Source organism: Hemicordylus capensis, chromosome 1 (genome assembly GCF_027244095.1).
Source record: "Hemicordylus capensis ecotype Gifberg chromosome 1, rHemCap1.1.pri, whole genome shotgun sequence".
Taxonomy (NCBI): domain Eukaryota; kingdom Metazoa; phylum Chordata; class Lepidosauria; order Squamata; family Cordylidae; genus Hemicordylus; species Hemicordylus capensis.
This window is the reverse complement of record NC_069657.1, coordinates 446,293,199-446,304,039: the sequence shown is the minus strand read 5'-3', so window position 1 is coordinate 446,304,039 and position 10,841 is coordinate 446,293,199. Positions and strand designations below refer to the sequence as shown.

The following is a 10,841-nucleotide window of genomic DNA, read 5'->3' as shown; positions in this document are numbered from 1 at the left end:
GCTTCTCCCTTGCCCAGCCCCACCAATCCCACCCCCCCAAGAACAGAAGTTACTTCCTGCTTTAATTAAATGTTATACGAATTGGTTTCAGATAGAAGAAAACACAGAGCAAGCTTGTTTCCAAAACGTTATTTTTCTACATTTAACGGGCAATCTTAAAAGAAGCCCAAAGATAATGGGAAAAAAAAATCCCCAAAATAACGAACAAGCTAGATTATACCGCCTCATCATTACCCTAATATATCAAACAATATGAGCTTAGCTTAATTATTCCCTGTGAGACTTACGAAAACTAAGCACAACCTTCAATTTACAGCTGCTTGGTGCCGGGAACCTGAATTATTATTTAAAGTGGGGTTGTGGGGCGGGGGGGGAGAAGAAGAGAAAAAAGTTTATTTATTGTGACCTACACTCCGTTTTTATTCATCATGGAAAATCTGTATATTCACAAATGAGGGCTATTCATCTGCAGGCTGCGGCATTCTTTAGCTGTCCGGGGTTGTATCAGCTTCACTTCTTCAGCTTTTGTCTTCATCTCGAAGGCTCTTCATCCAAATTGTTCATCATCTTGATGGAGGAGCTTTATCTTGTTCGGGTGCAGCTGCATTCCGCTTATCCAAAGTGCTGAGAGATACAGGGGAGAGAGAGAGAGGGAGAGAAAGAGGGAGAGAAAAAGAGGGAGAGAGAGAGAAACAGAAGAGAAGGGTGTTTGTGTGTGTGTGTGTGGGGGGGGGTTGTTGGATTGGAATGGCCAGTGCTCTTACAAGGATAATTTGTAGTTTCTCAATAATAATAATAAAAAAGGAGGACAAGCTAATTACTGGCTTAACTAGGGCAGCCTGTGGACTCTCCATGTCAAAAAGACTCGAGTAATTATTTGCTATCAAAGCACATTCGCATTGTGGCATGAAAGAAAAGGCCGTCTCGCAAATGGATCTCGCTAATAAACAGGGCTGAGAGGAGCATTATGTGTCTCCCTGGATGTAAGCACATTAACAAAGTGACATGGAGCATAACTCTGTAACTCTGAGCCTGGAGAGAAGACGGGGAGGGGGAAGAATGATAATTACCCCCGTCTCCTCCTCACCCCTTCTCAGCCTGGCTTCCTCTCCTTTCTCTTCCTTTGTACAGGGCTAGCAATCCAAATGCGACATGTTTGAAGGCCCAAGGCAGGCTATTAGTGACCCCTGTTCCATTGACAAGGTGGCTACGTTCTTAAAAGCCCCATCTCTGGATGTCAGGGAGGTCACATGAGCCAGCCAGAGTAGCTTTAAATGGTCTAGGAAACACTTCAACCTTAAAGACACCTGGAAGGTCGTGACCAGTTTAATGTAGATGAATCCATCCTAAAGAGTGTTCTTTAGAAAGCACGGACAAAAGTTGGGGGGCTTATTATGTTTTTGTGTGTGCGTCTGTTGTTCACCCTCTGGTGTTTCTTTTTTTAAACAGACTTACATTTTTACAGCGACCCAAAGAAACTGAATTATGGAAACCATAAGTAAATCTATGCACACTCCGGTGAAATTTAAATAGTCAGTGAATTGAAATAAGAAGGGAACGTCATGTTGTGTGTGATTTCTGTTTAACTCAGAAGGGGAGAAAAAGCCAGTCGGGTTGACTACTTGTAGCTACAGATGTTGAATGCTTAGGACTGATCTGGACAATTCAGAGTGTGCACCATTCTTGCTATCATGAAAGCCCATGGACCAAAGACTGTTTTCTTTTGGGCCTAGTAGCATCTGAGTTGCCTGACCACATTTCCTTACTTACTTAATTACTTGAATTAACACTTACTTACTTAAATTTAAATATTTATATGCCACTTTTCATCAAGAAGTTCACAAAACGGTTATCCATGCTCTGGTAACTGCTAGGTCACAGGGTGTACATGGGACAGCATACACTGGATACAGAGCTGCCTTGGAAGATAGTTTAGAATCTAGTTAGTTCAAGATACAGCTTCAATGCTGCTAGGAACACAGGAAGTAGACTCAGACCATTGGTCCATCTAGATCAGGACTGTCTACACCAGGGGTTCCCAGCCTTTTTAAACAAGTGTACCCCTTCTGTTCTGTTGTAAACTTTTAGCTCAGGTACCCCATAAGGTTTTTTGTGTGTTTAATTTAAATGTTATAGGTGAGACAGGCTACTCCAGTCTCTGACTTACATCCAGACTAAGTTACTCTGTACTGCCATTGGAATTCATAGAAATCAACTATTCCCACTCATTTCTATGGGAGTACTCCTTGGCTGCTAAATGAGAGGTAACAATGCCAGAGCTTTCTTTCTTTCTTTCTTTCTTTCTTTCTTTCTTTCTTTCTTTCTTTCTTTCTTTCTTTCTTTCTTTCTATTTCTATACTGCCCTTCCAGAATGACTCAGGGTGGTTTACAATCAAAACAGAACAATTAAAATCAATTAACAATTAAAACAGAGATTATAAAACAGGGTTTCTTAACCTTGGGCCCCCAGATGTTGTTGGACTACAACTCCCATCACCCCCAGACATGGCCTTTGTGGCTGAGGATGATGGGAGTTGTAGTCCAACAACATCTGGGGGTCCAAGGTTAAGAAACTCTGCCATAAAACAATAATTAACCAATCAGAACAATTAAAAAACCCCGAAAAACCAGGCTACAACATTAAAAACCCTTTACAATTTAAAAGTCCCAGGAGGCCAGGCCAAACAGATAGGTTTTAAGATTTTAAGAGGTTCAGTTTTGTGGTTGTCCAAATGTGTGAAACCATCAAACTGACCCGAGGTTTTCATCACCAAACTGACCCGAAGTTTTCAACCCCAAACCATAATCTGAACCTTTGGTTTGTACGGAGTTTTGCTGCCACAACCTCAGGTTTGAAGGTGGAATTGTGTCATCCAAATCCTGCTGCTGTCATAACTTTGGCTTTGTGCTGTGACTACTCCAGAAACCATAGAGAGGGCAGCTCAGACCGGCCCAGAAACGCTTCAGCTTCCTGCCACGCTTCTCGCTGGCCACCTCTCCAATCAGTTGCTCTGCCCTCGGCAGTCTCTGCACTCCTCCTGCCATTTCCACTTTATCCCCACTCAAAGGGTGAGATGAAGAGACGGGCACAGTGCGAGAGGTCTCCAGCAATCAAGGGCTGCCGAAGTATGTTCACAAACACATGGAACCACAGTAACGCCAGGACCTGGGCAACTCAGTTGTTTCTCAACAAAGACCACACATGCCAGGAGACTGATACCATGTTGCTTGGAGGATATACCAATATGCTGACCCAGTGCAGAAACCCACAGAAACTCTGTCTGTGGAAACCTTCCTGTTGTCCAGTCATATGAAGAAAGAGACAATATATCTGTCTGTATCTATGTGGGGACAGATATGTCCCCACATATCTGTCTGTGAGGCGGTTCCCACGATCAGTGGGAGCCGCCTGGGCATGGTGAGTGGACACACACGAGCAGACAGTCTGCTCTGGGTGGCCGAAGTGGCCGCCCACATGATTGCCGGCTCCATTGCAGAGCCAGCGGGGGCTGGGCAGATCGGGGGCTGCGTGGTCCCCGGAAGCTCCAGCATGCCCTGTGCAAGCGCACAGGGCGTGCTGGAGAGAGGCTGATTTTCAGCCTCCCGGTCAGGGATCTACTCGTGAGTTGCACAGTGCAGAGCCACACCGCAGTTGCAAAAACCGGGTTTGCAGAGCGCTTGCTCCGCAAACCCCGGTTTAAGCACTGGGCCACTTAAGCGGGTGACCCGCTTAAGAACCACCGGGCTTGCAGCCGAACCCAGTGGTTCTCACGATGGTTGGAAATCATGCTAGCAGAGGCTAGTCCGATCTTCTACCATCGTGTGAATAGCCTCTTATCTGTCCATTTGCTTGTGTTACGTGAGCAACCTGCAACATACCACTTGGCACTTTGCCCTGCACGCAGGACCTTCAACTGCAGTTTCCATACAAGACATATTGAAAGCTTCCATTTGGGGAAGGGGCACACACACAAGGAGCACTTTCATTAATAGCACACCTGATCAAGTGCGGCTGCATCTTTACTAAGGTGTTGCATGTGAAGTGTAATCGGTCAGCAGGACATTAATTTCCCGGGATGCTTGGACAGTGCCTGTATTATTAAAGTGCTGCTCCTTCCAAATATATGGAGTGGTCCCCACAACACTGCATGCCTGGTTCCTAGATCCCTGCAAGCTCCAGGGGGAGGGTATGCCAGCAGCACCTTTCCCGATCCCAGTGACTGCCGTAAAACAGAGTCCAAGCACTCACTCTGACAGTCTGGTCTCCTCACAACACGTGTCCTTTTTTTTTTAAAACCCCACATGGCCAACAGGTTGGCCAGGGATCCACAGGTGCCCTTCCCAGGATGCCCACTGGTGGCCAATCTACATATGCCACAATACCAGTGCCAGTCTGGTACCTTTGAATGTAGACTATGATCTATCCCCAGTGTTCCCCCACTCTGCCCACCCGAGAATGCCCGGACACATAGAGTGGACCAGATTCCTTGTGAGTCTGAAAGGGTTGAGTGGAGATGAAAAGGCCTGGAGTTCTATTGTTAACCAGAGATTCCGGGAGCCCCACATCAGTGGGGCCCACTAGAGTTGGATGGCCTACCTCATGAGTGTAAAGTCCAATGGAGAAATGAAGCTCATGGAGCCTCTGGTCTTCCTCTGTGAAATGGCCCTCTGGTGAGAGGGCAGCTCCCCGGCCAGCAAGTCATAAGAACAGCCCTGCTGGATCAGGCCCAAGGCCTATCTAGTCCAGCACCCTGTTTCACACAGTGGCCCATCAGATGCCTCTGGGGAGCCCACAGGCAAGAGGTAGGTGCATGCCCTCTTTCCTGCTGTTGTTCCCCTGCAACTGGTATTGAGAGCCATCGTGCCTCTGAGGCTGGAGGTGGCCCACAGTCACCAGACTAGTAGCCATCGATAGACCTGTCCTCCATGAATTTGTCTAAGCCCCTTTTAAAGCCATCCAAGCTGGTGACCATCACCACATCCCATGGCAAATAATTCCATAGATTAATTATACACTGTGTGAAAAAATACTTCCTCTTGTTCCTAAATTTCCCAACCTTCAGTTTCACTGGGTGACCCCTGGATCTAGTGTTGTGTTTGAGTGAGAGAGAGAAATTCTCTCTGTCTACCCTCTCCACTCCATGCATAAGTTTATACACCTCGATCATGAGGCTCTTCTCACGATCGGTGGGAGAGCCATGAGGGGATTTGCGAGGAGCAGCTGCCCACACAACTGCTGGCTCCATCACAGAACTGGCAGAGGCTGGGGAGTTGGGGGCCTGTGCAGCCCCCAGAAGCTCCAGCATGCCCTGCGTAAGTGCGCAGGGCATGCTGGAGAGACCCCCGAGCCAGGAGGCTGCTTTTCAGCCTCCTGGTCAGGGGTCTCCTTATGAGTAGCTCTGGTTTGGTGCCGTGCCGCAGCAACTCACGTGCAGAAAAACCGAGTTTGCAGAGCACTCGCTCTGCAAAACCAGGTTAACTGCTGGGCTACTTAAGCGGGTGACCCGCTCAAGAACCACCGGGCTCACAGCCAAGCCCAGTGTTTCTCACGATGGGAAATGGGGGTGGGGGTGGGGCCACAGACAACTTGGGATTCCAAATTTATCCAGTGGAAAGTTGCTACTGATGCTGAACTGAAGAAAAGAAAAGAAAAGAAAAGAAAAGAAAAGAAAAGAACAAGGACCTTTTCAGCCAGCAGGCTTGTAAAATAACTCTAACTAGTAAACTGAAAACAGTGATTACTGCTGTTGTTTATGCTGACATTAAGAAAGTCGTTAACCATCTTCCCACCGGATTATGTTACTGCAGCCAGTGTGGCAGTGAAAGGTGGTTGCATTATTTTTTTTTTTAACGATTCAACATTATATCGAAATGTCACAAGAGTGGTGACATTAAAGACCCAATACAGGGGGCAAGGCTTCTGCCATAATATATGCTGCTTGGCACGCAGGTCCTATAGAAGCAAAAGGCTGCCTTGAGCACACAGAAGGTTGTGTGCTGATGGGGCTACAGCAGAATTCCTATTTCCTTGCTGAGATTTCAATGCCTTCCTATCACTCAAAACTTTGGTCTCCCAGCAAGAGCTGAAAACTGTAATGTAACATTTATACACATGGATCCATCATGAAAAGAAAAGCAGCATCCATTTTCACTAATGCATGAATATTCATGATGATGATGATGATGATGATGATGATGATTCTAATAAGTCCTTCTTTTAGGATGCTCATGAGAACATAGGAAGCTGCCTTATACAGAGTCAGACGATTGGTCCATCTAGCTCAGTATTGCCTACACTGACTGGCAGCAGCTCTCCAAGGTTACAGGCAGGAGACTCTCCTAGCCCTACCTGGTGATGCTGCCAGGATTGAACCAGGGACATTCTGCATGTATGGTAGATGCTCTCTCACTGGGCTGTGGCCCCATTCCCAGGACAACTTGTATGGCATTCCTCAGAACAGTTTGTATGGGCTCCTACACTGAGACCATGATTTAACAGGTTGAACTAGAACCGAGCCATGAAACTTGCTGGGTGACTCTACGCCTACTCCTTAAAGAAAAGTGTGCTGTTGAGTCGGTGTCAACTCCTGGCACCCACAGAGCCCTGTGGTTGTCTTTGGTAGAATACAAGAGGGGTTTACCATTGCCATCTCCCATGCAGGATGAGATGATGCCTTTCAGCACCGTCCTATATCACTGCTCCCCGATATAGGGGATTCCCATACCAGTGGGGATTCGAACTGGAACCCACATACCAGTTGGGATTTGAACTGGCAACTCCTACTCCTTGTATACTGCTTTTCAACAAAAGTTCCCAAAGTGGCTTACATAGATATAAATAAATAAAATGGCTCCCTGTCCTCAAAAGGATCGAACTCTAAAAAAGAAACATAAGAAAGACACCAGCAACAGCCACTGAAGGGATGTTGTGCTGGGGCTGGATAGGGCCAGTTGCCCTCCCCCTGCTTCATATAAGAGACCCACCATTTTAAAAGGCGCCTCTCTGCTCAGTTAGCAGGGGGTAGTCAGCCGCAAATCAGGCACCAGAATTGCCAGAATCACTGAGAAATGTGGACTGGTGGGGGCGCTGGTGCAGGCACCCCCTAATCTGCTACCTTTCATCTGAATGCTTGACTAAGAAGCAGAAGGTTGCCGGTTCGAATCCCCACTGGGATGTTTCCCAGACGATGGGAAACACCTGTATCGGGCAGCAGTGAAATAGGAAGATGCTGAAAGGCATCATCTCATACTGCGTGGAGGAGGCAATGGTAAACCCCTCCTGTATTCTACCAAAGACAACCACAGGGCTCTGTGGGCGGGGTATAGCATTCTCAAATGTATTATTATTATTTTTTTTTTTTACATTTATATCCCTCTCTTCCTCCAATGAGCCCAGAGCAGTGTACTACATACTTGAGTTTCTTCTCACAACAACCCTGTGAAGTAGGTTAGACTGAGAGAGAAGTGACTGGCCCAGAGTCACCCAGCTAGTATCATGGTAGAATGAGGATTTGAACTCGGGTCTCCCTGGTCCTAGTCCGGCACTCTAACCACTACACCATGCTGGCTCTCACATGATATGTATGATACTGTGTGGTGGTGGACAATCATCCAAATTGGCCCAATCAGAATCACATGTATGATAATGACTGGGACAGCTTGGATTATTGTCCATCACCACACCCAATAAGTCTGGGGAACGTGCCAGGAATGCCCACCCTGAAGTCAGCAGAAGACATCCCAACACGCTCTCGGGACATCCTTAATCATATGAAGGGGCTGTTCATCTGCATTACCCTTCTACTTGCACTCCAAAACCCTGTGGTATATGTATAGAGGAATGATTCAGATGAATGCTCCCCTTGTGTAATTAAGGGAGTCCCCAAGAGCATATCAGGACATCCTCCACTGTTGTTACTCTTGGCAAGTCCTCAGATTTACTGCATGTGCCAGACACTATTTGTCTGAAGCAGCCATAGGAACTGCACTGCTTTGTCGGTGTTCAACATAACTTGTGAATAAGATAACTGTACACATATTTTACTCATGTTGAACATAGGGTTCAACATGATAGGGTTCATGTTTGGAAGGGAGCAATAGCAGGAATTCCAATTGAGTCATAGGAACATAGGAAGCTGCCATATACCATTGGTCCGTCTAGCTCAGTATTGTCTACATAGACTGGCAGCGGCTTCTCCAAGGTTGCAGGCAGGAAGCCGTATCTTGGAGAGGCCAGGGAGGGGACTTGGAACCTTCTCCATGCAAGCATGCCGTTGTTGTTCCCAGAGGGGCCCCATCCCCTAAGGGGAATATCTAGCTCTCCTCTTGTAGAGCAGCTCTCCTGCTGAGTGGGCCACCATACATGAGAGCTGGCCTGCATTTAGATTGGTTGGCCACTTGTGTAGAGAGCTGAATGGACAGAAGCCCAGGGAAGTAGCCATGGGTTGTAGATGCTGTTTCAGAAGTTTGGAGGAATGTAAAGGAGGACGTTATTTTAGCCTAGAAACCGAGAACAGTCACCGAAAATGCCAGACTGGCCAAGATGGAAAGGTCAAAGGAGTAGCTAAACATGAGGCTCTCCCTCTTCATACCTTCAGCCTTACAACCCTGGGCCATGTGCCACCGTCTTCTCAGAGGTTAGTGATGGGGAAAGCCATTTTCTGAGTATTTGCTGAGATTCCAGTAACATCCTGTGCTGAGCAACCTTAAACCCCAGGTAGTATTTCAGAGGAAATGGGCAGCAGAGACGGAAAATTAACCACAGCAGACCCTGGGACCCAATAAGTTCCAATAGCTATTGCTGAAATAATGGAAGATCACTCTCTTCTCTATCATTGGCCAAGTGCCCGAACTTTTTAATCGTTGCAGCAGACTGAAACAAACACACACCAGGGAAGTGGGAGTGGAAAGAAAAGATAGAGAAGGGAAGCTGCCATAATTTGCTTAAACCAGCAGCGGCCAGTGAGGGCAGTGCCAGCGGGGGCGGGGGGGGAGCGGCTAGAGCGGCATTTGCTAGGGCGGCATTTGCATTTGCCACCGGCTCATCTGGTGGCTACTCAGGGACGGGCCTTCTCTGTTGCTGCCCCGAGGCTTTGGAATGCGCTCCCTGGTGAAATAAGAGCCGCCCCATCTCTGACAATTTTTAAAAAGTCTTAAAAGACGCATCTGTTCACCCAGGCTTTTAACTGATACTGTTTTGATTGTTTTTAATATTGTTTTAGAATATTGTTTTAAAATTTTTAAATTGTTGTGTTTTAAATTTCTTGTGTTTGTTTTTAACTAATGTTTTAATGTTGTTTTTATTTTGTTGTAAACTGCCCAGAGACGTAAGTTTGGGGTGGTATAAAAATATGCTAAATAAATAGATAGATAGAGGCCAGGGCCACGCCACCGCCCCGCCCCACATGGGATTCCGGCAGAGCGCTGCTACTTGACGCAGCTTGGAGGTGCTGCCCTAGCGCTGCTAAGCACCTGCCGATTTATTTTTAAGGGTGCCTCTCACTGCACCCTTTGGCGCTGCCCTCATCAGCTGCTATTGGCTTGGTGGTTTTCAGACTCCTTACTTTCAGGAAATCCTTTCCACATTTATTTGATAGCTACAAAGATCACCCTAGACATTACAGAGAATTTGGGGTACTCTTCTAGGAGGATGCTCTCAGTCCTATATCCACACATTATGTTCAGTGCAGATAGATAGATAGATAGATAGATAGATGATAGACAGATAAGGGATGTGCACTAAACAGATTTTGTGTTTTGTTCTCAAAATGAAACACAGATGGCCAGAATGTTCTGATCTTGTTCCATTGAAACAGCTGGCTTTGACAGAACAAACTTGGAATGTTTCGAGTGTTCTTGCCATAGGGAACAATGGGGAACTTGAAACACCCCATTGTCCCTGACGGGTAGCTCCTAGAGACACCAAAGTGGTAGGGCATGATGGGTGCTACCTACCACTCAACCCACAAAAGAAATGAGCAAGCAGGTGATTTTTTAAAGCAAAATTTAACCTTTTCTCCAAACCTCCATTGGATCCTGAGGGGGGCGTGTTGGGGGGAAGGTTAAAATTTTTGGTGAGGCATTCTGGGCCTCACTATAGGGCCTTGCAAGTGGAAAGCACTCCCTAAAGCCCACCCACAACTTCACCGTGACTGCGTATTTCAGGAGAAAATGGGAACTGTCTTGCAAACTGTTTTCCAGGAAAGCTTGCCCGACATTCCTGCTCTTCTCGTGGAGAGATCCCTCGTAAGTTTCCAAGGAACCTCTGGGTTTCCCAGGACACCGTTTGCAAACCACTGGCTTCAGCAATTGGGGAGGGGGAAAAAAAACTTCTCTAAATCATACTAACAAAATGGTTGCATCGAAAGCTGCCGCTTTAGCAGTTCCCTGCCCCCTCCCTTTTCCTGAGGTAACTTAACTTGGTAACATTCTCTCTAGATGGCTGTAGCTCTCTAATGGGAAGTTGTGTAAGCGACTGAGGCCAAACGCAGGCATTAATTACAATGAAAAATCAGTTTAGGGCAGGCCACAACTAAATTGGAAGCCAGGTCCTCTAGGTAAAACAAAGAGCCCAAACAGAAGCTTTAGATTTGATTACAGGGCAATATAAGAAAAATGTGCTGTATGTTGCCTGTTATTAAAGTCGCTTTTGGGCCTGTGTGTTTGCCTGCCTAAGGGATTTTAATAAATATTAGTAATAGCCAGCTGGCTGGCTTGCTCTTTTTGGAGCTTTTTCTGTGGGGGTAGGGGGGCACCAGGCAAGTCTGGCAGCACAGATTTTAATCACTGTAGACAAGGAGTTTGGAAAAGGTTGGATGATAGCAAAGTTCACAAAGGGCACT

General features: G+C 46.6%; 1 long non-coding RNA gene across 2 annotated transcripts; it reads right to left on the bottom strand.

Annotated features, from left to right (window-relative positions):
• Positions 1-410: 410 nt before the first annotated feature.
• LOC128341242 (uncharacterized) lies at positions 411-2,920 on the bottom strand. 2 transcript variants are annotated; one of them, XR_008314277.1, is made up of 3 exons: positions 2,846-2,920; positions 1,799-1,915; positions 411-624 (listed from the first exon to the last, which is right to left on the bottom strand). It is a non-coding gene; the product is annotated as an uncharacterized LOC128341242 (long non-coding RNA). The 2 variants fall into 2 exon arrangements; XR_008314278.1 differs by having other exon boundaries at positions 1,799-1,919; positions 2,846-2,917.
• Positions 2,921-10,841: the final 7,921 nt, after the last annotated feature.